This window comes from Phoca vitulina, unplaced genomic scaffold (assembly GCF_004348235.1).
Source record: "Phoca vitulina isolate PV1807 unplaced genomic scaffold, GSC_HSeal_1.0 scaffold82, whole genome shotgun sequence".
Lineage (NCBI taxonomy): Eukaryota > Metazoa > Chordata > Mammalia > Carnivora > Phocidae > Phoca > Phoca vitulina.
In genome coordinates, this window is record NW_022589785.1 from 188,715 (window position 1) to 216,167 (window position 27,453).

Below are 27,453 nucleotides of genomic sequence, written 5' to 3' on the forward strand. Positions count from 1 at the left end.
GGCACCACGAGCACGTTCCGAGTCACGCGCTGCGGGGTCGGACTCGCAGGCCCGGAGCGCTTCCGGGAGGAGTGTCCCCGCCGCGCTCGCGACCTCTGACCCGCCGGATAGTCCCCAGGCCTAGGAGCCTGCGGGTGCTCGCGGGTCGGGCCGGCAGCGCTCCGCCCCGGGCCCTTCCGCGCAGGCGCCGCCGGCCGCGGTTCCCATGGCGACGGGGGCGCTTCCCCGCCCGAGGCCCCGCCCCCAGCAGGCTAGGCTGCGCTGGGCCGCGGCGGCGCGGGCAGGTGCCACGGGCTGCGGGCAGGTGGCGGCGCGGCGCGGGCAGGCGGCGGCGGCTGCAGGGTAGGTTGTGCGGCGGCCGCCGGCTGTGGGGGCGGGCTGTCTGCCCCCAGTGCCCGGCCCGCGAAGGGGCTGGGGAGGCGGCGGTGGGCGATGGCCGCCAAGTTTCTGCTCGGCTGAGGCCCCGGGAGAAAAGTTGGCAAAGTTGGCCGGGGAAGAGGTGGGGACCCGGTGGATCTCCCCCGGCTCTGGGTCTGCGTGGAGGGGGGAATCCCGATTTGGGAGCCTGGGGATGTGTCTCCCGAGACTTGGGAGTGGATCCCGCGGGAAGATCCCGCACAGGGCAGCCAATGGATCCCGCACCACCAGGCTGAAGACTTGGGAGTCGATCCTAGGAGTGGATCGGGCACTGGCGGCCTGAGGTCCCACTCGATCTCCAGCCTGGGGGTGGCGGGGGTCGGTGATTGGAGACTGGGAGCTAGTTGATCCCCACCTCCCACCTCCCTCTCCCCCCACGCTTGTCCGAGCCTTGGCAGTGGATTCCGAGAGGAGATCTGGTGGCCGGGAGCTGGGGGATCGCCGGAGATCGGGTACCCAGCCGGGAGCGGCTAGGATCTGGACGTCCGTGCGGGTTGGAGGCCCGGAGGTGGGCACTGGGAAGCGGAGGTGCCCGGCGAGGCCGAGCCCGGGGCGAGATGATCCTGCGGGCAGCGGGGGTGGTGGAGAGAGCAGCGCGCGGGGCCCCTCGGGCGCCGGGTCTCCGGGGCTCTGGACGCTCCCTCCCCGCCGGGCCTGCGCTCCCCTCCACGCGCCTCCCCAGGGCTGAGACGCCCTGATGGGATTAAGGCTCGGTCCCCCTGCTCCCGGGCAGGCTCGGATGGCCCTCATCCCGCTGGCGGCGCCGCTCCGGGCCACAGGCGGGGCCCTCGCTGACCCCCACCCGAGCCCCGACCTTTCCACACCCTCCTGGCACACACTCGCTTCGGAGCCGGGGCGCCGCGCCCTGAAACCCTGCTCACGTCCTGTAGCGGGGTGTGTGACCTCCGCGCGCCGCCTTAGGTGGCCTGGGCTTCCTACCGCCCGGGACTGAACTTTCTCTAGCCAGGAGCAGCCATTACCTTTTGGAAGGGAAAGGGCTGTACCTGTTGCACAAAGAAAGAGCTTTTCTTTGCAGCTTCTTTGTGACCTTGGGCAAAACACTTAGCCTCTCTGAGCCCGGTCTCCCCTCGGGGCAAAACGGGGTGGGATTGGGGGTCAAGGTGCTCCCTCTTCCGAGTGGCTGGCTGGGTTCATAGGTGTGATAGGTATGAAACAGGTAGGGGCTCTGTAAATATTAGTGGGCCCTCATTCTGTGGCCCCTTCTTTCCCAGGTCCCATCCCCTGCACTTCCCTTACGGTCTCCCCGGGAAGCTCCAGAAAGGCAACTTGCTGTCTTTTTAAACTGCAGGATTAGAGAGACATTTAACTCGATCTTTCCTCCAGAGGGGTTTATGGCCCCTCTGATCCTCCTTGCAGAGAGAAGCTCTGGGGTTTGGCTAATCAGTAACCAGGGCATTTGGACAAGGCTTCTCCCTTGGCTCAGCTTTCCTTTTCCTAATCCCTGGAGGCTCCTGGACAAACACGTGTTCACCTCTAGACACAGGCATCTCCTCCCTGGGACAGTTCCCAAGGAAGTGGTGCAGACACTAGCCCCGGGCTTGGTGGTTCTAGGGGGAATCGTTTTTAAAGGATTTGTGTGCTTGACAAGGGTGCAGTTAACTGAGACAAGTGCAGGGTTCCACCACGGAGTCTGGGCGCGTGGTTCAGCTGCGCGCGTGAGCGCACTCCTTCCGTCAACCAGTGTGTGTCTTGAGCACCTACTATGTGGCCGACACAGGGCATTGTAGGACCTGTCCTTCTGGCATTACATTCCAGCAGTCCACTGAGGCAGTGTGCTGATTCTTGATGTTGGGGTTTCAGCCCTCACCCCAGATTCTGAGGGTGGATGACCCCCCCTACAGCCCCACCCCCACTTGGAGGTCCTGGGGGCTTTTATTCAAGGCTGACCTTGACAGGAGAATGGACAGCCCACTGTGTGGTCTTGAGCATATCTTCCCTCACGGCATCTCCAGAATACATCTCTGACCAATTCAGAAAAGGAACCCCTGAAGAATATTTTAAATGTGCTTCATTCATGCATGCATGCATGCCATGCAATAAATATTTCAAGACACTGTGTCAAAGAGGGGGCCGGCAGTCACAACGTTGAGGGGTAAAGCCTGGTGAAAGGAGGCAGTTATCTAGAGGGGAGAGCTCTGATAATGGGCAGAGGGGGTGATGCCTCCCTTCTGGCAGGGGGAGGGGTGGGAGTCAGGGGGGTTAGTTTCTTGGAGACCTTGCCAGCGGGAAGAGGATGGTGTTGTGGGCCAGGAAAAGGGAACAGAACGGCCTGAAGGCAGGAGGGAGCGTGGGGTGTTGGCGGAGGTGCTGGTCAGGGCCAGGTCAACCATTCGCAGGGGTTTGGACTTTATTCCAGGGCTGTGGGGTGCTGTGGAAGTTTCTCTGTGGGAGAGGGTCAGATGTGTGTTTTGGGAAGCTTGTCTTGCTCTTAGGAGGAGGCTCAGAGGCCAGTGAGGAGCTGCTAGAAAAATCCAGATGAGAGGTGGTTGTCTGAACTTGCATATAGACGTTGGTCAGTATGCTATTTAGAGAGGCACGTAGTTGAAGACCCTGGACGCAGAGCAATCTCTTGGGAGGAGGGACCCCCCCCAGGAGAGGTGGCCTGAAGATCGTGCCAGTATTCTGTCCAATTCAGCAGACCTTGCTGAGCGCGCCTGTGCTACCTGCCCAGGGATGGTTATAAACATCCACATCCTTGGGACTTCACACTTGGACTCGCCACCTTCCCGTGTGAGGGAGTGGGGCTCATTATTCCCATTCCACCGGACTCAGGACTCTGTAATGGGGCAAGGTCTTTGCCCGTCACCGTGGCAGAGCAGGGATTTGAACTTGCTTCCAGCTTGCAGCTTATGGATGTTTGGAATCTGTGAGGTGGAGTAGAGAAGGCTCAGGGTGGTGAGGCTGAATCAGCATGCAGCAGGGTAAATCCAGGGAGGCTTCGAGGAGGAGACAGGGATAGAAAGGAGGGAGCCCGGGGCGGGGCGGGTGGGGGGAATTACTGGGGGCATACCCTGGCCCTGCCTTTCCTGGCTGTGGTCTCAGGCATCGTACTTGGTTTGAAACTCAACTTTCTCATCTGTAAAATGGGCTCACGATAGGCTACTCCCCTCGCTAAGAGGGTTGTTACGTGAATTCAGGGAAGCAGTACATGGAAGTGCCAGGTAGAGTGTGTGCACTGGTCTGCGCTCACTAAGTCATGGGCGTGATAATTATCATTTTGGCTTGTCTTCAGGATGTTGTTCAGGCAGGGAGTGCCTCTCCCAACCTGGTGTGGGTGGGGGTGGGGTGGGGGGGGCAGGGCAGCCACAGGTGACACTTGAGCTGAGTCTTGAAGGATGAATAGGAGGCAAGGGGAGGACATTCCAGGCAGAAGGAGCAGCCCAGGTGAAGACATAGCTCAGCTGGAGAATTGCATGCTAATTGGTATGCCCAGCACACTTGAATGAATGAAAGACCATCGGGATAAACATTCTCTTTACACCCCCTGCCACTCTCTAAATACCCAAGCAGGAAGGTTTTGCCAGGTTTATAAAAGAGGGCAGGAAGGGGGAGCCCGGGTGGCTCAGTTGGTTAAGTGTCTGCCTTCAGCTCAGGTCATGATCCCAGGACCTGGGATCAAGCCCCACGTGGGGCTCCCCGCTCAGCTTGGCGCCTGCTTCTCCCTCTCCCTCTGCACCTCCCCCCACTCGTGCTCTTGCTCTCTCTCTCAAATGAATAAATTAAAAAAAAAAAGAGGGCAGGAAGATCTCTGGCTAGGAGTTCAGTATTCCTTACCCCACTCACGTAGGCAGATAGGACTGTGACCCCAGACAAACCACTTCCCTCTTAAAACCTCGGTTTCATACTCTGGAAAATGGGATTGTTGGAGAGAATATAAGTAAAGCACAGACCACATCAGAATACCCACTGTTCACTGAACCCCTCATGTGTGCCAGGCTCTGGGCAAACTCTTTGTTCTTTTTTTTGATTTTTCACAACAAACCTGGGCGATGCCTGTTTGGGGGACAGTTGATCTTGCAGTTTATGAAGCTGAGGCACTGGGAGTCCTATCCACTCCCACTATTCAAACTCCTATCATTTAAAAGGACACACTGTTTCATTTGAGGGGGACATGTGCGCGCGCACACACACACATTTTTTTTCCCTTCAATGTGATGAATATTTTATTGAGCATCATATGTGGGATGTGGGCAATTCAAAAGAGCCTCTGCCTTCAGGAATCCACTCCTCAGGAATCTGGTCAATCGGATGGGAGGAAAACGTGGCAGGGAAGCCAAGGGAGACAGGTGTGCAAATGATCATGGATTGACTTCTGCTTCATATCACTGCTCCGTCAGTTAATTGCTCAGTTAGATGACCTTTGAAATGCTCTATAGCCTTGTCTCTATTAAGAATATAAATTATGTCCCCAAAGCATGATCTTGGGATATTTATATCACTAAGTGAGAAGTGATACACATATGTATGCTATATATATATTTGTATTGTGAAAGTAATAGGTAACACACCACATACTTCAAAGATGGCAAAATGATATTATTTTGAGTGACAAGTGAGTCTTCCCGCACCAGCCCTTGTCACATTCTGCTAATTATCTAAGTTATTTTTATGTTCACTCTGGAACCACATGGAAGGCATTGAATCTTGGTTTTGCCACTTATTGGCTGTGTGACCCTGGGCAGGTGATTTAACCTCTCTGAGCCCCAGTTTCCTCGTTAGTGACCAGGGGTGAATCGCAGGTCTTCCTTCTGAGGGTTGCTGTGCAGAGTAAAGGATGAGGGACCTGGCACGTGGTCAATGCTCAGTATGCTGATTGTTACTGTTCTTGTTACATGTTGTAGTGGAGTTGTTACCCTTACCCTCCTCTGCCTCTAGATTTTATGGTCCAAGAAGGCAGAAACCCTATCTGTCTTCACTTGTTTGCTCTGCAAACAGTCATGGAATAAACAAATGAATCCGCATGTGTAGACATAGTCTTTTAACAACAGTGATGATCAAACAAAGAATTTCACACATAAATTAAAAATAGATCTGGATACTTTCCCATTTCAGAATGTGTTGACTGAACCCTACTCTTTAAAGAGCTGAATAATACCCCAGTGCCTGAAGGCGTTAGTTATTGAACAGACCCCTTGTGGATGGGCTTTGAACAGCTTGGTTTTTGCCGGGACACACAGTGGTGTAATAGACATCCCTGTTCTGTGTGTTTGCACGCTTCTTGCATTCTGATTGGAGGGCAGATTCCAGGATGTGGAGCTGTTGGAGTAAAGGGGGTTTGGGATGCGGATCTAGCCTGCCCTGTTTCCCTCCTGAGCCGTTGAACGTTTCACATTCCTCCTGAGGCCCTTGGAGAGAGAGCCTGCTGGTGTGTTTCAGGGGGAGGGAACAGCGGATGGCTCCAGCTTACTGGTGGCCATAGGGGTAGTGTTCGGCGTGACTCTAGGGAGGGTGATAGTTCCTGCAGCCCTTGGGTTTGAATCCAGCCTCCTGGGAGCCGTGTCCTGGGAGATATTTGCCCACCTGCTTCCCTCTAGAAATAGGTGGCTTTGTATCAGCCCGGTTTTCCTATGCTAATACTGTGTAACAAGCATCTCCCAGGTTGCAGTGGTTTTTAATGGCAAACTGTGTGTTTCATGCTCCTGGGTCAGCAGATGACTCAGCTGAACTTGGCTGGGTTTTGGGGGGCAGCCTGGACATCATGCTTTGAGTTGGGTGCATGTCTGCCCCATGTATCTTCTTCATCTTGATACCCAGGCTGATGGGCAGCAGCTTTTCTCTGGTGGACAGCAGATGCTCAGGAGCTCAGTGGGGACCCGTGGTGCCTCAGAAAGTCTCTACTAGGAACTCGGGCGGGGTTCCTTCTGCTCTCTGTTGGTCAAAGCAAGTCACATGGCCGAGCCCAGCATCAGGCAGAAAGCCACATACTCCCCCACTGGAGGCAGAGAGGGAGGGAGTATATGTTTCCCCTAGCAGTCCTGCAGCCTGTCACAATCAGGTTTCTGACGGGGCAGGATGGAGTCTGGGGGGAGGGTCCGCCCGGAGAGGGCGTTGAGAATCGTGGAGCCTGATTGGTGTGGGACACATCAGAGCAGGGCTCTCTCTGTGTAAGGAGACCTGGTTAGAGGTGATAGCCCAGAACAGGCAGTTCACGGGTGTGAGCCTTGGTTTCCCCATCTGGAAAATGGGAATAATGTGCCCTCTCCGGCAGAGCTGCTGGGCAGCTCAAACACGATATTGGGTTAAGGAGGTATTTTGTGTCTGTGATGTGAGGTGTGAAGGTGAGGCACCATTGTCTTGATTGACTTTTTTTAAGGATTTATTTGTTTATTTTGAGGGGGAGGGGCAGAGGGAGAGGGAGTCTTAAGCTGGCTCCATGCTGAGCGCGGAGCCCCGGCTCGATCCCATGACCTTGACCCGAAATCAAGAGTCGGACACTTAACCGACTGAGCCACCCAGGCGCCCCTTGATTGATTTTTGCTTTGGGTTTGGTTTACAGTTCCTCAGGCTGTGGTACCTGGAGCCAGCGTGGGGGGGAGCACAGTGAGGCCAGGGGGAGGCTGGGGAGGAGTCAGATTTACATTCAAATCCCAGCTCTGCCCCTGTGGGTCACGTGACCTTCCACCAGTCGCATTACCTCTCTGAGCCTCAGTTTTCCCGTCTGTGAAGTGGATGTAGGGTCCGTGCTTGTGACCGTTGGCCAAGCTGTGCGACACTTGGCACGAAGTGGACGATCAGCCCGCTGGTGCCTGGAGCGTTACTGGGGTAGAATGCAGAATTCTGCGGAATTGGACATTCCCCATACCCCTTGGGAATATTGTGGGGGATCTGTATTCTCACTGCCTGGGCTCAAATCCCAGCGCCACCACTCTCCTGCTGTGTGACTTTGGGCCTGGCGGTTAACCCCTCTGTGGCTTAGTAGCCTCATCTGCAAACTGGGAGTGATAACTAGCGTCTGCCTCATTAACTGGGCTAATACCTAGTGCGTGCTGATGAATGTACGTGCTCAGCCTTATCTTCATTGTTATCTCGTATTGTTATTAGTCTGCAAAGGCCCAGGGCGGGTTGCTTCTGGTCCTGGGAACCCGCAGGGCCTTGGGAAAAGGGGTGAGGAGAAGGACGCTTCTAGGACCTCTGCTTCTGCACAGGTGCTCTGCCCCCCTCTGCTGAAGTTGGAGGGCTGTCTGTTAACGGGTCCCTGTTGATATGACGTTGTCTCCCCCAGGGCAGACATTACCTGCTGGGGAGGGACCAAGTCCCTTTATAAACCACTCCGCACTCTCAAGTCCAGCTGGGGAGGAGCCCTGGAAGCTCTGCATTTCAGGAATGTTCCCACTGCCTGTGGTGGGAGTGCTCAGCAGGCTTCAGGAGCCCATGGTTGTGAGTATTCGTGGAGGCCACCCAAGCTAGGCACAGGGGTGGAGGGTACTAGCTCACTCCTTCATTCATTCATTTGATGAACATTGATCCTGTGTGGATCGTGTGCCCAGTCCTGTGCTGGGGAAAATGGGATTCTGCTGGGTTTGAGGGTGGGTTTCTGAAGGAAGCTGGGTGGAGTAGGTAGAGATTCTGGGGTGCCCCACGCATGGGATTCCTGTGTGACCCCGGGCAGGTCGCTTCACCTCTCTGAGCATTTCCTTATCTGTAAAGTGAGTCTCAGATGGGCCAAGATGTCACTGAGGCAAGAAAGGATAGCCTTTGACCTGTGTGAACCTGGTGGTTTTCTGCCCAGTCCTCTGTGCCTTCAGAAGTTTGGGGTTGGGGTGCCCAGGTGGCTCAGTCAGTCAAGCATCCTACTATTGGCTTCGGCTCAGGTCATGATCTCAGGGTTTTGAGATCGAACCTCACATTGGGCTCCATGCTCAAGGGGGAGCCTGCTTGGGATTCTCTCCCTCTCCCTCTCCCCCTGTCCCTCCCCCTGCTTGTGCATGATCTCCCTCCCTCTCTCTCTCTCTCAAAATAAATAAATAAAATCTTTAAAAAAAAAAAAGAAGTTTGGGGTTGATGACTGAGGCTTCCTTTCTTCCACTTGCTGAGACTCGGCTTTTGAGAACACTGCTGTTATTTATATATATATATATGTATATATATAAAACCAAGAAGTAGAGAGTATTCATTCTCTCCTAGGCATTGTGCACATCTGTGTCTCATTTGATTCTCAGGCCCCCATTTGACAGAAGAGAAAACTGAGGCTCAGAGAGGGAGTCGCATGCCCAGGGTCCCTACTGGGAAGGGTGAATGCAGGTCCAGACAGCCTGACTGCAGCCCCGGGGTCCTGACCCCCTCCCCCTGCCGCCTCCCCAGTGGTAAAGGAGGACAGAGCTGGACCATCCCAGCATTCTGTCCTCTCTCCATCACGTCATTGCTGTGTGACTTTGGGCAAGTGGCTTGACCTCTCTGAGCCTCAGTCCTCATCTGCAGAAAGAAGATGCTAAGATTTTCCCTGTGAGGTCCTTGTGGGACTGGGGGAGGTAACCATGTAAAGCTTCCTGCACGTAGTAGGCAATTGAAAGATGGGAACCCTTCCCCCATAAATAGATCACCTTAGGGTCTTTTTTTTTTTTAAAGATTTTATTTATTTATTTGATAGAGAAAGACAGTGAGAGAGGGAACACAAGCAGGGGGAGTGGGAGAGGGAGAAGCAGGCTTCCCGCCGAGCAGGGAGCCCGATGCGGGGCTTGATCCCAGAACCCTGGGATCATGACCTGAGCCGAAGGCAGACGCTTAATGACTGAGCCACCCAGGCGCCCCACCTTAGGGTCTTTAAAACAAATGTGTGTAAGATACGCCAGGGACTTGCTCTGTAAATCACGATATAAATCTCTTGCTTGTGGTAGCAGCAGAAATAGTAACAGGAGCTATAATAAGAAGTAACAGCTTGGATTGGCTGCTTCTTATATTCCAGCTCCTCGGACGGACACGTAGGTTTGTGCATTATTTTATCGCATCCTTTACGGAATCCTTTCTTCAGCCTATGAAGACCGCTGTTCGTGTGGTTCCCATCTTACAGATGAGGAGGCCGAGCCCCTGAGAGCCGGAGCGCCTGGCCCCCCCGCTCGTGGCTGGTGGCAGGCAGGGAGCCCCAGAGCCCCTTCCTGTGTGAATGTCCTAGGTGGTGTCCCACCCGTCGGGGACCCAGCTGTCTTTTCAAAGGCTCCGGGTCAGGCTGTAGCTTCCAGCGGACTGTTTATAGTTCTTTTCTTTTTTGTTTTGTGTCCTCAGTGACGAAAGCCCTTTCTGGGACCGGCCTGTTTACCCAGGGGGTGGTGAGACGCTGCTGGGGGAAGGAAACTCGGGGTGTGCGGGGCCTCCCAGCAGAAGGGGATGCCAGCGAGCGCGCTGGGGACACTGAGGTCCTCCTGTGAACTGGTGCTGGCCGACCTGCCCGGGCGTGAAGCCTGGGCCTTGGTGGGCATTCTGCCTGCGGAGCGCTGCCCTGGGCCCTGGGCCGGCCGTCACTTGGGGGGTGGGGACCCCCATGGCCCTTTGGCCTGGGAAGCTGCCCATGATCGTTTCTTTCATTTTAGGCCCCAGCCCTGGAAACTCTTGCCTTTGTTTCTGGAACTGATTACCTGCTCGCCAGGCACTCAACTTGGCACGTGAAGGGATCCTAGGTCATGGGAGAGGACACGGAGTGTAGTAGAATGAGTTCTGGGCCAGAAGTCAGGACTCTGGGTTCTAATACCAGCTACTCTGCTGTGTGTCCTTGGGTGAGCCCCTTCCCCTCTCTGGACCTCTTTCACCGAGGAAGGGGACCTGGTGGGTAGCTCCCAGAGCCTCTTACTCACTCAGCTTGAGGTAGACGTAGCAGAGCCTGGCTTTGAACTCAGGCCTGCCTCCCGCAAGCCCAGCCTCCCTATAATAACGCTCAAGGCAGCCCGATGCCTTCTCCCCATCTTCCCCTGGCCCCGTGGGAAATACCATCCCTCCCCTGAGAATTTCCAGCACAGCGCTTCCTTTCCTCCCCTGGGACGGTTGATCCTTTTCATCTATGTTATTTATTAAGCACCCACTGTGTACCAGGGCCTGTACTGGGCCCTGGGGCTGCCTGGGACTGCCTGGGACGAGGGCCCCTGCCCTCTCGGGGGAGAGAGAAGAGGAGGCGGAGAGTGGTGTGCTCAGGGCTCTGATGCAGAGCAGGGCCCCAGGGGGCACCATTCTCCTGGTCCCCCTTCTGTCAGCTTTGCAGCCAAACTGTTTCCCATGATGCACCCGGGGTTTGGATGCGAGGGGAAGTGTTGGCAACTAGCAGACCACCTTCTTCTTGGAGAGGCGACAGGTGCCGCTGACTGTTGGCACTAACTCCGGAAAAGAGGCCTTCAAGCCTCCCAGGATCGCCTTTGTCCACGTGCCTTAATCACAGCCCCTCTGCTTTTCCTTCTTTTGGTTCATTAAAAATGGGGATTTTGTTGGAAACGGGGTGGGGTGTGCAGCAAAAAGTTTTGGAGGAATTTTTGGAATGCCCAGCATGCCGGCTGACCCAGCAGCCCAAGCGTGAGCCATCTGCCCTGGCTTCAGTCGGGGTCGGCTGGGCTTCCGCGGGGGCTCCCTGGGTCTCACCCCATTCCTGTTCCGAGGCCTGAGTCACCCCCGAAAGGTGGTTCTTCCATGGGCGGCAGCAGCCTGAAGACACTGCCCAGGTTTGGAGCCATGGGGCCCTGGCTCTTGGGTCCCCAACCACGGGAGTGGCTGCCCTTCTTCTCTGCCTCAGTGTTCACACCTGTGAAATGGGGATGCCGATGCTTGCCTCCCAGCTTGGTGAATGTGGGGTGAAAGGCGAGTCGCTGTCTGTGCTGTCCTGTTGGGTGGGTGGGTGGGTGGCGCTGTTAGGTAAGGCCCCCACCCGGTGCTTGCCTCTCTCCGCAGTACTGTGGGATTTTCATACCTTCGTGGTTACCCTTGGTGGGTCCTCCTGCCTTATTCCTGTCCCCTCCACGCCTGGCATGTGGTGGCTTGAGATTACTGCTTGTTAAGTGACTCTAGTTTCATTTTCCAAATTAATAATTTTTACTCTCTCTTTGTCCTTATTATAATACACTTACATTATATACGTTTACATTATAATACAATACGTTTTTTCATTGTGGAGCATTTAGAAATACAGATAACCCAAAAGGAAGAGATAAAACTCTTATAACCCCACTTCTAAAGATAACCAGTGATAATATTTTGAAGTATGATTTCTAGACGTGTCAGTCACACCGTGCGTTCGTACCGATGATTGAAAGATGTCAGCACCATGTCTTGGGGTTCAGAATGTTGGCTTTATTCTCAGCTGGCTTGGTTCCAGTACTGGCTCTGGGACCTCCTAGCTGTGTGACCTTAGGCAGGTCACATCCCCTCCCTGAGTCTCCGTTTCTCCTCTGTAAAGGGAGGCTACGTGAGGATTCAGTGAGTTAATGCATGTGAAGGGATTAGAGGTACCTGGGACACAGCAAATGCGTAATTTCTCCTAGCTATCATTTTATACGCATGTGTATTTTTTTCTGGTGTTGAGCGGTGAGCCCCTTCCTAGGAATGTCGCGGTGTGCAATTGGTGGATTTGGACACTAGGCTGGGGAGACCCCCAGACCACCTCGTCCGGGGAGTGCTCCATGCTGCTCCATTTGGTGTCAGAGATGGGGACTGCTCAGAATGGGGCTTGGGCCACACAAAGCGTCTGGATGCTCTTACAAGCCAGTCCTGATCTTTATCGCTCAGGGATGTTTCCTGTCCCCACGGAGGCCTGGGTGTTGTCCAAGAAGGCAGCTGGATGGTCCCAGGGGGCTGGAAGTGGCCCCTGTAAGATGAGCTCACCAGGAACCCTTCCTCCTCCTCTCTTGGCTGCGTCTGTGTTTCAGGATGGGCTCAGCCGCCCGGAACAAGAGGCAGGGTCAGCCGGCCACCTCTAAGAAGGTCTGAACACTAGGGCGTCACCTGGACGTCACTGGGACCCGGAGGGCCAGAGAGAGGAAGGGGTTAATGGGGCCTGGCTTTCAGAGGCGAGTTTAGGGTTGGTGATACCCATGGAGGGACGTGATGTCGCCCCTGACTTGCTCAGGGACCGTGGGTAAGTTAGGCAACTTGATCCACCCTCAGTTTCTTTGTCTGTAAAATGGGGCTAGTAGGAGGTCTCCCCTTATAAGGTGGTTGTGCCGCAATATGTGAAGTCTCCGGGCAGAGCCAGGCGCATGGTCAGGGCCCCCTCCCAATTATTGTCATTTAGAACATTTGTAACAAAAACGCTGACTGAGCAGGCCAGGTGCTAAGTACTCACTGTGATCATCACGCGGAATCCTTGTAATAAACTGTAGTTGTAATTGTTAATAACGCTACCGTCTTGCCGTCTGATTCTGCATTGCTTGGGAATACCTTTTCTTTTTTTTTTTACACGATTTTATTTGTTTTAGAGAGAGAAAGAGCGTGAGCAGGGGGAGGGACAGAGGGAGAGGGGGAGAGAGAGAGAATCTCATGCAGACTCCACGCTGAGCATGGAGCCTGATACAGGGCTTGATCCCACAACCCTGAGATTGTGACCGGAGCCGAAAAGAAGAGTCGGAAGCTCAACTGACTGAGCCACCCAGGGGCCCCTGCTTGAGAGGACGTTTAACCAGGGCTCCACACCTTTGACTGTGTGATAAAACATCCAGCACACAGTAAGTGACCAATAATAGGCAGCCATAGTGGTTCACTATTTTTATTTTGCTGGTGCTATGCGGGGCTGTTTGTACGCTGAGGCAGACAACCCAAGCCAATGTGTGTAATTTGGAGCACCTGCCCCTGGGGCTGATCCTGAAACCCATTACTTGTTTTTGTTGTCCGTTGCCCCCCATTAGTGGTGCCCCAGGCCCCGTTCACCCACCTCAGCTGTTCTGAAGGCTGGCTGCTGAATCCTGGGGGTACCCCTGGGGTTCTCCAGATCGAATATTGTACCCACAGCATGGCACATCCCAAATGTCTCCCAAACTTGGGAATGGGTAATCTGGCTCTTGTTGTGGGATGTGGTACTGAATTCGCAGCCAGAAACTGTGTTTTTTGGGGGGTGGACCACAGAGGGAGGAGTCTGGCTTGTACGCCTTGTGTGCTGCTGGCTTGGGCTGTGACCTGGGTGTCTCCTTGACCCGGCTGTGCCCTTCACATGCTACTGTCTCCAGACAGGTTTCTTTGACAGTACTTCCAGGGGGAGCACGATCCTGGGGGATTTCAGCTTCCAGAGTGTGTCTAGTGTGAGGGGTAGCTGGAGGGTGGGCGGCTGGACCAGGCCTGAAACCCAAGATGATGCTGGAGAGAGATGCTAAGCTTTAAGTGTAACTGTGTGGGTGGTTCTTATTACAAAAACAATATAGAATTATTGTAGAGGGTGGTTCTTATTGCAAAAACAATCCAGAGTCATTGTAGAACACAAGCAAAACACACACACACACAACACCCCACAAAAATCAACCAAAATGTGAACTGCCTAGATATATATTACAGTACTTAACAATAACTAAAATAATATGATTAATGTTTATTGAGCACTTGCTAAATGCTTTACATGCTTTATTTTATTTTGCCCATTCAGAAAACCATACTCATGAGAGATTTGAATTTAGGACTCTGTACTCATGAATACATGGTCAGAACCACCCAAAGGATGTGGTCCTCCATTGATTCTTCCATCTACCCTCCATCTACTTTTCCATTTCTTCTTCTGTCCATCCTTATATCTACCCATCTATTTTTTTCTATCCACCGACCCATCCACCCATCCATCTATCCATCCATCCTTCCATCCATCCATCCATCCATCCATCATCTATCCTTCCATCCAACCATCTTTCTGTCCTTCCATCCATCCATCCATCCATGCACCCACCCATTAATTTACCCACCATATGTCTGTCCATCAGTGTATACATCATGCATCCATATATCCAACCATCTACCCATTCACCCTTCTGCCCATTCACCCATCCATCCGTGTATCCATGTGTGCATATATCCATTCACCCACTTATTTACCCCTCATCCATCCACTCCATGCAGCTATTTATTGAGCACTGGCTCTGCTCCAGGCACCTCTCTATTAAGGATACAACAGGATTCAGTGCCTTTATGGGCCAGACATTCTAGTGGGGAGAAGCAGGTACATTGTCCCATTAATAAGACAGTTTTATTTATTTTTTATTTTACTTATTTATTAATTTATTTTTTTGGGGGGGAAGCGGGGGGCAGGGCAGAGGGGGAGAGGGAGAGAGCGAATTGTAAACAGGCTCCATGCCCAGCACGAGCCCACTGCAGGGCTCATCCCATGACCCTGAGATATGACCTGAGCCAAAATCAAGAGTCAGATGCTTAACCGACTGAGCCACCCAGGTGCCCCAAGACAGTTTTAGATAGTGGTTAAGAACAGTGGTGAAAATAAAAGGTGATATGAAAGTCAGGTGTCTGTTTTTTTTTTGTTGTTGTTAGAGTGAGCGCGTGTGTGCCAGGGGTCGGGGGTGGGGGAGGCAGAGGGAGAGAGAGAGAGAGAACCTCAAGCAGACTCCACACCCAGTGAGAAGTCCAGTGCAGGGCTCAATCTCATGACCCTGAGCCCACGGACCATGACCTGAGCCGAAAGCAAGAGTCTGAGGCTTAACTGACTGAGCCACCCAGGCGCCCCCAGGTTAACTGTTGTAGATGGGAATAAGGGAATGGCTCTTTGAGGAAATTAACTTCGAGCTGAGACCTGAAGGTGACAAAGAGGCTATCTGAAGAGCCTGGGGGCCAGTGTTCTGGGCAGAAGGACTGACGAGTGCAAAGGCCCTGAGGCAGGAGCAAGTTGGAAATGCTAGAAGAACCAAAGGAGCAGAGGAAGCAAGGTGGGAGGTGCAGTGCAGGGCACCATGGGGTTTATGGTGAGTGTGGAGGCCCTTCATGATAGGATGTGGGTTTGGGTTTTATTTATTTATTTATTAAAAGATTTTATTTATTTATTTGAGAGAGAGAGAACGAGAGACAGCATGAGAGGGAGGAGGGTCAGAGGGAGAAGCAGACTCCCCACCGAGCAGGGAGCCTGATGTGGGACTCGATCCCGGGACTCCAGGACCATGACCTGAGCCGAAGGCAGTCGCTTAACCAACTGAGCCACCCAGGCGCCCTGGGTTTGGGTTTTAAAGAGATTCTTCTGGCTGCTGAGCAGAGAATGGACTTGGGATTGAGGCTGGGTGGAAGCCTGGAGGACAGTGAGGAGGCGGTCATCCCGCAGGTGAGAGAGGATGGGGGCAGAGGTGAAGGACAACCCTCCCCAAGCCCTTCCCCCCCACTCCTGCCCCTCTTAGTACATAGCCCAACCTGCAGTCTGAGGATTATGTATTTATTTCTCTAATGTCTGTCTTCCCTAGGGGACTATAACCCTCAGGGGGGACTCTAACCCTCAGGGACTTTGTCTCGTTCAGTGTCCTGTCCCCAGTACGGTGCCTGGCATACGGTAGGTGTGCTCAATAAATATTTGTCTGATGAATGACTGGTGTGTCCCAAAGAAAATCTGGGTGAAAATAACAACGGGGAGAGTGAATAATAGTGATGAGCAGATAATAATAGCAGCAGGCTGCGTGGAACGCGCCGTGCTAGGCTCCTGCCTTTCCCTCTGCCCTCCGCCTGTGCACCTGTATGTCCCTCGCTGGGCTGGAGAGTTTGGGCGGCTCTCGGAGGCCCTGTCCCCTGGCCCGCCATCAGCAAGTCCCTGGCTGGCTCGGGTTGGGCTCACTTTCAGGAAAGGACTTATCAGCCTGGGTGGGGCAGGCTTGGGTGAGGCCTCTTGACTGGGTAGGAGGGACTTGGGACAGTTGAAGACGGAGGTTCAGAGGGTGAGCCCCAGTTTTCCCAGCCTGTGACCTCAGGCAGGTCCCATCACCTCCGTGAGCCTCCGTTTTTTTTTTCCAAAGCCAGGGGGTGACAGGTAACGATGCTGCCGTCTATCTATCCCCCAGGATACGCCAGACACAGTGATACCTCACTTAGTTCTCATGGTGGCTCCCGGAGGTGGGAACTCTTCTTGTTCCTGTTTTCCAGATGAGGACACTGAGGTCAAGAGGGGCAAAGTCATTACCCCCGATGGCCACTCAGGAGGTAGGATTTGAACCCACCTACAGCTTATCAATTCAGTGTTTCCCAAGTTCTGGTCATTCTTGTATCACCTTGAGCATTGTTCATATTTCTGTACCACTTGGACTGTTCCTCAGTTAACCTTCTTCTTGAACTTGACTCACCTTCTTAAATAGCAGTTTTATTGAGATATAATTCATGTACCCTACAATTCATCCATTTAAAGTGCCTGGTTAGCCCAGTCGGTGAAGCATGTGACTCTGGATCTCAGGCTTGTAAGTTCGAACCCCACATTGGGTATAGAGATGACTTAAAAATAAAATCTTAAAAAAAAAAAGTGCACAAATTCAAATTACAATTAAAAATAGAAATACGGTACAAACTTCCACTTATAAAATATATAAGTCATGGAGGTGAAAAGTACAGCCTAGAGAGTATAGTTAATAAGACTGTAATAATGTAATTTTGTAACAAATGGTGACTACCCTTATCGTGATGAGCACTGAGTAATGTAGGGAATTGTTGAATCATTATGTTGTACACCTGAAACTAACAATACTGTGTGTCAATTATATGTCAATAAAAAAAAAAAAAAAGAAATACCGTATGATCCAGCAATCCACTTCTGGGTATTTATCTGAAGGAAACAAAACACTGACTCAAAAAGATACAGGCACCCTGTGTCCATTGCAACATTATTTATAATAGGTAAGATATGGAAGCAACTTACGGGTCCTTGGATAGATGAGTGGATAGAGAAGATGTGGTCTATAGACAAAGGAATATTATTCAGCCATAGAAAGAACACCATTTGTGGCATGGATGGACCTGGAGGGCATTATGCTCAATGAAATAAGAGAAAGATAAGTACCATATGATTTCACTTATATGTGGAATCTAAAAAAATCCCCCCCAAACAAACAAAAAGCCCAAACAAACCAAGCTCATAGATACAGAGAACAGATGGGTGGTTGCCAGAGGTGGGGGCTGGGAGGGTAGGTAAAGTGGGTGAAGAGGGCCAAAAAGTACAAACTTCCAGCTGTAAAATCAATATGGGAATGCAATATACAGCATGGTGACTATAATTCATGACACCGTCTGGCATATTTGAAAGTTGCTAAGAGAATAGATCCTATAAGTTCTCATCACAAGAAGAAAAAAAATTTTTGTAACTATGGTGATGGATGTTAGCTAGAGCTATCGTGGTGATCATTTCACAATATATACAAATACCAAATCATTGGGGTGCTGGGGTGGCTCAGTCGGATGAATGCCTGACTCTTAGTTTGGCTCAGGTCGTGATCTCAGGGTCATGGGATCGAGCCCCCGTCAAGCTCTGCACTCAGCTCGGAGTCGGCTTGAGATTCTCCCTCTCCTTTTGCCCCTCCTGCTTGTGTTCTCTCCCTCTTGCTCTAAAATAAATTAATAAATTAACAAACAAATATTGAATGATTATGTTGAGTCCCTGAGGTAATTATAATGTTTCATGTCAATTAGACTTCAGTAAAAAAATAAAAGTACATAAAAAGAAAAAAATATTTTTAAAGATTTTATTTACCCATTTTAGAGAGAGAGTGAGAGATTGCACATGAGCGGGGAGGGGCCGAGAGGAGGGAGAGGGAGAGAGAATCTGAAGCAGACTCTGCTCTGAGCGCAGAGCCCAACGTGGGGCTCGATCCCACGACCCTGAGATCATGACCTGAGCTGAAACCAAGAGTCGGATGCTTAAACTGACTGAGCCACCCAGGGGCCCCAAAAGAAAAAAAATTTAAAAAGTGTACAATTCAGTGGTTTTGATATTTACAGAGTTCTGCAACCTTCACCATGGTCAATTTCGGAACATTGTTATGACCGGGTAAAGAAATCCTGTACCTGTTAGCGATCATTGCCTGCTTCCTTCCAAGGACCCCAGCCATGAGTATACCACCACTAATCTTTCTGTCTCTAATGATTGGCCTGTTTTGGATATTTCATGCAAGTGGAGTCATACAACATGTGGCCTTTCGTGACCGACTTCTTGCACTTGGCATAACGTTTTCAGGGCTCGCCTGGATCATAATGCGTATCAGGACTCCATTCCTTTTTGTGGCTGAATAATATCCCATTGTATGGATGTACCACATGTTGACTCGTTTTTTGTTTGTTTTTTTTTTTAAACTTAAACATTTTAAAGATGTCCGATGGGCTAGTTATATTTGATGTAATACACACGGAAGTACATCAGTAGCCTATCACACACACGCTCTGGTGTACTTGGGACCTTGCCTTAGGAACTAAGGTGAGCTGTGTGCTTGTTATATTTGGGATTTGGGAGCAGGTATGACAAGAAGTTTTATGCTCGTCGCACAGATGAGGAAAGCACATCCTGTTGGGCTCAGTTTTGCCAACATGTATTGTGCCTGGGCTGTACGCTGTGTCTGTCTGTGTATTGGGTTGAGACACCAAAGTGCTGGTTTTGCAGGTCGGTCCACGAGGGTGGAATATCGTAATTTCGTATGGTACAACCTCAGGATGACCCCACCAGGTGGGCAGTAGCGATCCCTTTTCCCAGATGAGAAAACTGAGGGTCAGGGAGGGAGGTGACTCAGCACTGGGACTCCACGTCCCTGCTTGTTTCCCTTGGCCTCCCTGGCCTCGCTTTGGCACTCGGCAGCGACACCGCTGACTCGTGGGGGACGGGCGCTTTGGCTTATTGGTTCAGCAGCGGGGCTGGGTTTCCCTGCACGGTCCACACTTGCCTCGCTGCAGCGTGGCGTCTGTGTGCCCCGCGGCACGCACTGGCCAGGCAGCTGGCCGGGGAGCCAGCAAGTTTACCAATCTGTGGTCTTTGGGGCCTCTGACAGCCCGGCCCTCCCTCTCCCCGTCCTGCAGCCCAGGGGTGGGGGGGGAATGCTGAGCCGGCGTGTCCCCCTGGGGACGATCGCTCCGCATTTAGCAGTGCCCGTGTGTGGAGCAAACCTGCAGAGTCCCCAGGGCAGGCATTGGATCCGGGCCCCAACAAGGCTGTCTGGATTTTCGTGCCTTCTCCTTTGGAAGTTTTCCCTTGTAGGGGAGGGAAGGCTTGAGGAGGAGGATGAGTGTTTCGCTCCAGGTCACACAGCCAGCTAGGAGCTGAGCAGAGCAGAGACAAGACGTCAGGATTCCTGCTTCCTAATTCATACTCTTTCCATGGGACACCCTCCCGGCACCCCCTCGCCCTTCCATGCCCCATCCTTGTTGGAGGGAGCTGTCCGTGCCGCCCCCCTCTAGCAGGTGTTAGCAGGCTCAGGGGATGCTAAAGCTCCCAAGCCGTCTAGGTGCAGCCTGAACACCCATTGGCCACCTGCAAGCCTCGGACACTGCCTTGGGTGACTCAGAGAGCTCACCAGGCAGGTTGAGACATGATGATGCTCTCAACACCCAGCACCCCGGTGGGTAGGGGGATGGGTTTGGGCCCCTTCCCCATCTGTTCCCCCCATGCCAGGGTCCACCCCCAGCCCAGTCCATGGCCACCTGCCTCTGGCTGGGCCTGGGTCTGCTGGGCTTTGCAGGAGAAATGCCACCCACTGCCTTCCTTGCCCTGGGTGGACAAAGCCTTGTGGGGACCCTGCCAGTCAGAGGTGAGGGAGGCAGAAATGGGACCAGACCCTCTGGAGTCACAGCCCAATGAGGATGACCACGGCTCCGCAGAGAGACAGACCCGAGTTCCAATCTTGCCTCTGGACAAGTCACGTGCGACGGCGGTGCCTCCTTCAGACGAGATCGGGCGCGTTCAGGGTGGTATGGCCGTAGATGCGGTGCCTCCTTCAAAGGGCCGTTTAAGGATTGGGCCCGTAGTAGGAGCTCAGCACATGGCCATGGCACTGGGGAGGAGGAAGGAGCAGAGCGGGTGGGCTCTTGTCTCAGGCAGGCCTGGGTTCAAGGGCTTGTCTTCAGCGCTTGCTGTTTGTGTGACGCTGGGCAGGTCCAATCCTTGGCCTCAGTTTCCGTGTTTGTACAATGGGAATGATTGTAGAATCGCCTCTTAGCGGGCTGTCGTCCGGATAGATGGGCATGCTGTCTGTGACGTTCTTACCATCCTGGTGCTGGGCGTGTCTTTGGCAAGTGTTACTATGATTACTATTAGTGTAACAATAATAATGATTCCACAGTATGCGCGTCAAACGTATCTGTGCATTTATTGGATGACCTTGCAGTATCGGGATTGTGTTTCTTTGACAAAGGGGAAACCAACAGAGCTCCTCCTCTGGGGATTTGGAATAAAATGTTTGGCCTGAGGCCAGGGACTCTGTGTCCTGCCTCTCTGGGCCCTTGATAAACGAAGCCTGTGGCCTGAGTGAGGCTAGCTGGTGGATGGTAGATGGTTCCACCCCCAACTTTCTCCTGGGGAGCAGTTCCCAAGTCTGGCCTCTTGGAGCCTGTGGGTCAGGAACAGAAAGGCCTGAATGTTTCAGAGGTGCTCTAACCCCGTGGCCACCTGGGGGCATCCGCCATCCCTCACCCCACCCCTGGGGTTCCGGGCAGGGGGGCCCAGGGGTTGGATGTGCTGACCGTTGGGACCAAGGGCTTGGCTTCTCGCTCTCAGACTCACAGGAGGCTGGGGCTGGAGGAGCAGAGGTCGCTGAAGTCCCGAGAGGGCAGGGTGCTGGCCTGCGTCACCAGAGAACCGAGGGCAGAGGGCTCTGGGCAGGGACATCTTATTTTGCACCTCATCAACCTCTGTCCTCACTGAGTTTGACCTCGGCACCTCCCACATGGGGCGCATAGTCTGGTTCTTACTCATAAGTGGCACCTGTTACTACACAAACCACAAGGCCAAAGATTCATCGCCCCGGACCCACATATGCTTCACGTGGGTGTCCTCCAGAACTTCAGAGCTCCAGCAGGGTATGGAGGGGGGACGGTAGTATTCACGACCACTGCGGAAATACAGCTGTCAACGTGTGTGGGACACATGCTGTGAACCTCATCCTCCCGACGGCCCCGTGTTTTTATACCCATTTTACAGATGAGGAAACTGAGGCACAGAGAGACCTCTTACCTCACCTAAGGCCACCTAGCTAGCACGTGGTTGAACTGCGATATGAACCCAGGTAGCTGGGTGTCTTTGAGACCTTGCTTTCAGTTCTTTTGGGTATATACCCAGATGTGGGATTGCTGGACCCCATGGTAATTCTGTTCTTAATTCTCTGGGGGGAACCGCCATGCTGTTGTCCACACAGCAGCCATGCCATTTTATGTTGCCGCCATTTTATGCACACGGACTCCAGTGTCTCCACGTCCCCACCAACGTTTGTCCTTTTCTGTGGTTTTGATGCCAGCCATCCTAATAGATGTGGCTGGCACCTGGTTTTTGTGGGAGAGTCTTAGGATCTGTATTTGTTGGGCCTTGGTTCCTGTTAGAACGTCTGTTGCATCATGATGTGCTTTCTGGAAATATTTTGACCTCCCTTACCCGATGGTGAACTTTCACAGGATGTGCCCAGTGCCCCACAAAGGGCTGGCCTGGAAATAATAAAGAACCTGTTTTTCATGGACTCAGGGCATGCCCTGGCATGTGTCGTTTTGGGGAGAAATGCATTAGGCTTGGGTCTTAATTCTTGCAGGATGCTCTCCAGACACCATGGACCCAGCTCCTGGCTCACTGGGGAAGAAGGAGCAACTAAGTACCCGGAGCTTGGCTACTCCGAAGAAACCCCCCAGGAAGCTTTAAAAAATCCAGGTGCTGCTGGGTCCACCCTCTGGAGGCTCACACTCAGTAAGTCTGGGATGAAGCCTGAGCATTTGTAATAAAAAAGAAATCCCAGGGCGCCTGGGTGGCTCAGTGGTTAAGCGTCTGCCTTCGGCTCAGGTCATGATCTCAGGGTCCTGGGATTCAGTCCCGCTTTGGGCTCCCTGCTCAGTGGGGAGCCTGCTTCTCTCTTTCCCTCTGCTCCCCCCATGCTTCTCTCTCTCTCTCTCTCTCTCTCTCTCTCTCTCTCGTTCTCTTTATTTCAAATACATAAATAAACTCATTCAAAAAAAAAAAAGAAAGAAAGAAATCCCCCCATGGTGCCCCACCCAGGTGATTCTTATGGGTTCTTGGCCCTGTAACATATTATTTGACCCTGGCTACAGCTAAGGGATTTATCCCAGAACTACCCAAGGGACGTGTGTGTGTGTGTGTGTGTGTGTGTGTGTGTGTGTGTGTTTGTGTGTTTGTGTCTGCATCTTGGCTTGAGTGAGTGAATGCATGGGTGGGTGGCTGAATGAGTGAGTACAGAGGCCCTCAAAGCTCTGTCATTCACACACCATCCCGATTTTGCCATGTCTGTGTGCCTCCAATGTTATTATTCGCCTAATATTTTAATAGTACAAAATATTATAAATCGAGAAAACCAGCATCTCTGGCCATCAGTAGTTTGTTTTAAGAATACAAACAAAGGAGGGGCACCTGGCTCAATCAGTTAAACCTCCGGCTCTTGGTTTCCGCTCAGGTCGTGACCTCAGGGTCGTGAGACCGAGCCCTGCATCGGGCTCTGCGCCAGTGCAGAGTCTGCCTGAGATTCTCTCTTCCTTTCCCTCTGCCCTTCCTGCTCGCTCTCGCTCTTGCTCTCTCTAAAATAAATAAATCTTAAAAAAAAAGAATACAAGCAAAGGAGGCCAAACGTGTCATGGTTCCAGGTACATAAATGCTGCCATCCCGATGGGTTTTGAGCGGGGGGCCTTGCACTGAAAAGTGTTGCACCAGCATTAAGTATAGCCGAGACCCAGTAGAGACTTTCTCCCGGCCGGACCTACTTGTCTTCCTTGAGTCAGTGCTATGTCACGTCCAGCCCTGGGACCGTGTGCCTGTCAAGCTTCATAAATGCAGAGTCAGGCAGTGAGGGTGTGAGGCAGGAGCCTGGGGGTGGGAGGCAGCGAGTGGGGGTCCCAGTGGGCGAGGCCTGCTCTCTTGCCTGGTCATCGCTGGCACTGACCTGTGGCTGTTGGGGCAGCTTGAGTCCGGGGCATCCCTTGCCCCACGGTGGCCCCAGAACCTCAGAGGTTCAAAGCGTTTATCTGCAGGTTCACTGAGCTGAGACAGGTCCCTGCCAAGGAGGTGAGGCTCTTGGTCCGGCACAGGGCCCAGAGGGCACGGGCCTGGCTGCTGGGAGTCAGGAGGGAGAGAGAACGTCTCCTGCGGGGCCAAGTCCCCGTGGGGTGGGCATCAGCGTCCTGGTTCCTGGGATCCCCGGCATGGAGGCCTGTGGTCTGGGTGCTGGTCCCTGCCTCTTCTTGACGTGTGACCTTGAGTGAGTCCCTTGACCTCTGAGCTTCCCTTGGTGCGTCTGTCAAATGAATTCATTTGGGAAGTACCACTGGTTGGCTGCTGTGGTCCAGGAGCCAAGCTGTTTGTTGCAGGCAGCATCCCTTCTCTCTAGGGGTTTATGGGCTGGGGGGGGAGGGGGCAGAACCTTGCAGGGGTGGGGGGAGAGGAGCAGGATGCTTTCAAGAAAGTCTGGTGGACGTAGTTTCTCAGAGGGCTTGGCTCCGGCTTTTCTGGGTGGCTTAGAGCAGAGACATTTATTCTCTCACACTCTGCAGGCTCAGAGTCCAAAATCAAGGTGTTGGCAGGGCTGCGCTCCCTCCAGGGCTCTAGGGGAAGACCCTTCTTTCTTGTAGCTTCTGGTGGCTTCCAGCAATTCTCGGTGCGTCTTGGCTCCTATCTGTATCTTCTGTTCTTTTCTTCAAAGGACACCAGTCATTGGATTAGGGTCCCCCCCAATCCAGTGTGACCTCAGTAAAGAGCTAATTAGATCTGCAAAGGCCAAGTAAGGTCATCTTCTAAGATTCCAGGTGGACATGAATTTGGGGGGGGACACTCATTATTCAACCCACCACACTGAGGAAGGGCCGTTAAGACTGAGACCTAAAGGATGTGTGTTTGGCGGGGGTGAGGGGGAGGGGAGAGAGTGTCCTTCCAGGCTGAGGGAACAGCATGTGCGAAGGCTTTCCCGTGCAAGTACGGCAGAGGCCATTGTGACGGGAGCAGAGTGGCAAGGGGAGTGTTGGGGGCTGAGGGCAGAGAGACTGGGGGGCCAGGCACAGAGCCATGGAAAGGGGATGGATTTAATTCTGAGCCCCTCCGAAGATCCAGGCAAGGGGGCACGATGTGATCGGATTCTCTTTGGGAAAGGTTCATCTGACTTCAGCCTGGGAAGGTGCATGGCAGTGACTGACGGTGTGCGTGCTCTAAAGCTTACCCCCAAGCACATTTACCTCCTGGCAGGTAGCTAGGGCAGGACTAATACTCCGGAGGAAACGGAGACTCAGAGAGGGCAAGCAGATTTTCCAGGGTCACACAGCTAGGACGAAGAGCACTCGGGGTCCTTGCCAGCGCTTTCTGCCTTGTGAATGCTCACCACATGTGGATGCGCTGGTCCCTGGTCCTTGAAAGACAGCTGGGATTCTGGGGCAGGGACCATGCCCTGGAACAGGGAACACTGCTTTTATACACACACTCCTGCCTGTGCTGAATTATTTGCCCAGCCAAGAGAAGGTTTAGCTGCGGGCTGGTAATAAAGTAGCCTTAGCAACTTAGTGAGTATGGAATTAATTCCCTTGTATCTCTGAGTTGCTCTGATCCTCCCCACTCAGAACCGAGCTCCGCAGGAGAAAAAGCAGGCGAAGAACAGTAAACACTGACGTGTCCACCAGAGAGCATTTGGGAGGGTTGTGATAAAATCTCGGGCCAAGGCCCAAAGGGCATGGCAGGATAATTGTGACCATTCCAGAACCTTTGGGCTGATGTTTCTCTGACTTTGGGGATGTGTATTGGCATGGAAAAGAACTTTCTTTTTCACGGGAAATAAAAATACATATTTGTTTCAGATGTAACATTCCACAGAGTGAATATATCAATGTCCCCCCACTGGGACGTGACACATAAATCAGGCACTGTCTCCCAGGTACTGAGGATGCTAATAAGGATGCTTATTTGCTGGACCAGAAATCCCCTGTGCCGGGCAAGGCCCTTATTTCCTGCTTAGTCTCTTGTTTTTGTTTTTTTTTTTAACTCCCCCTTTGTCTCAGTGCTGAGAGCCAGGAGGAGGGAGGAATTACTCTGGAATACCCTCTTTCCGTTGAGGATTTTTCTCCAACTGTGTTTTGAGAGAGCGGTGGGGTGCTCCTTTGGGAGAAAGCTGACCCAGTAATTGCTGATGACCTCCCCCACCCCTGGCTGCTGAGATGGACCCCTTCCCCAGCAAGGTGGAGAGATGCTCTGTGTGTTTGCGTGTTTGGGGGTGGGGGGGTGTGGAGCAGAGAAGTTAAATTTGGTTCCGGATCTGAGGGCTGGTTTCCTTCCTCTCCTGGTGAAAAGGCTCTGTGGAATGAATCACGTCCTCTCTTTAGAGTTCTAGGCCCACAGAATGTCAAGGCCAGGCTGGTGCTGTTGGAGGGACGCCCGCCCAGGGGATGTCAGAATCTGGTTTGCAACTCCATGGAGGGACTTTGGGCCACAGGGATGATGCCTGTGACTTCCCATTGAGGTGCATATATTCATTTCATTCATTCATTCATTCATTCATCCATCCACCCATTGCGATCCTAGGTGATGTGCAACTCCCTCTTGGGGGTGGGGCCTTATGTTAATCATCCACTCCCTCTTTGTGCACCTGCTTGGGCCTAGCCCTTTTCAGGCCCCAGGGACTCATCCATGGGAATGACAGACAAGGCCCCCACACCCTAGGGTAGGGGTCGACCAGCTTCTCCTGTGAAGGACCAGATAGTAAATATTTTTGGGTTTTTGGACCAGAAGAGCCCCATCACAACTGACTGCCGTTTACTGCCTGAGTAGCCAGCGACAATATGTAACTGAGTGCTTGCTCCACTCCCATTTTCTTTATGGACACTGAAATTTGATTTTCATAGAATTTTTATGTGTCACGAAGTAGTCTCCTTTCAATTTTTTTTTCCCAATGATTTAAAAATCATTCCGATTTTTAAGCAGAGAACTGAAGGTAGAGGAGGCAGGCCCTTGCTGCAGGCTGTGGGAACAGCAAGGGCAAAGGTCCTGGGGTAGGCAGTTTCCAGGGGGGAAGGCGGGTGGTGGTGGCGTGTACAACGAACAGGAAAGTGTGTGTGGCTGAAGCCTAATGAGCGAAGGGGAGAGCGGTGAGGCCGTTTTAGATTTTTATGAAGACTTCCCCTCTCTGAGCTCACTTGCCCTGATTGAAAGTAAACGAGGATGGCGATAGCACCTTCCTTTAGTAACGGGAGGACGAGGTGTCTTGCTGAAAGCAGCGCCCGACACGTGGGGTTGCTCGTGGTGGCGGCAGCGGGGCTGTGGGTGATCACACTGACGTCCTTCTCTCGTGCCATGGGCCTCTCCTCACGTTTTGTCTTCCGCGTGGAATACATCATCTGCTTGGCCTTGGGCTTCCCCAGAGCAGACCCAGGCACAGTGATTCCATTGCTGATTCCATTGCCTATGCTGTGTGTGGGCGGTGGGCCCAGGAAAGGCTGCCCAGGGCTTGGGGAAGCCGGACAGGGCAGGGAAAGAGGCCGCTGCTGGGTGTGTTCATCAGCAGGTCACCTCCGTGGGCAGCAGGGCCTCAGCGCCACGGGGGACCTCCGGGGACCGTGTCGAATGGGCACCTCAGTCATCACCCTGAGGGTGCGGGGGAGCTGGGGTATGTATACTCCGCTTCTGGGGGGTTAGCTCCTGGCCGCGTCTGGCCTGTCTGGCACCCCGGCCCCCAGGGTAGAGGGAAGCCCTCGGGCAGGGCCTTTAGGGCTTTTGGAAGCGGTTGGAGCTACAGGGTCGGGGATGGCAGACCCCTGCAGTGGGATTTTGTGTCTCCTTCAAGACCTCGCTCAGATGTCTCCCCTGCAGACACTTCCCTCCAGCAGCTTCTGGTCCTACCTCCTCTGGTGTCCCGGAGCCCCCAGGCAGACGCCCCCCCCCCCCCGCCCCGGGGGTCTAGTGCTTCAGGGCCTGCCGCTGGCCTTCCTCCTTGGTCTGTG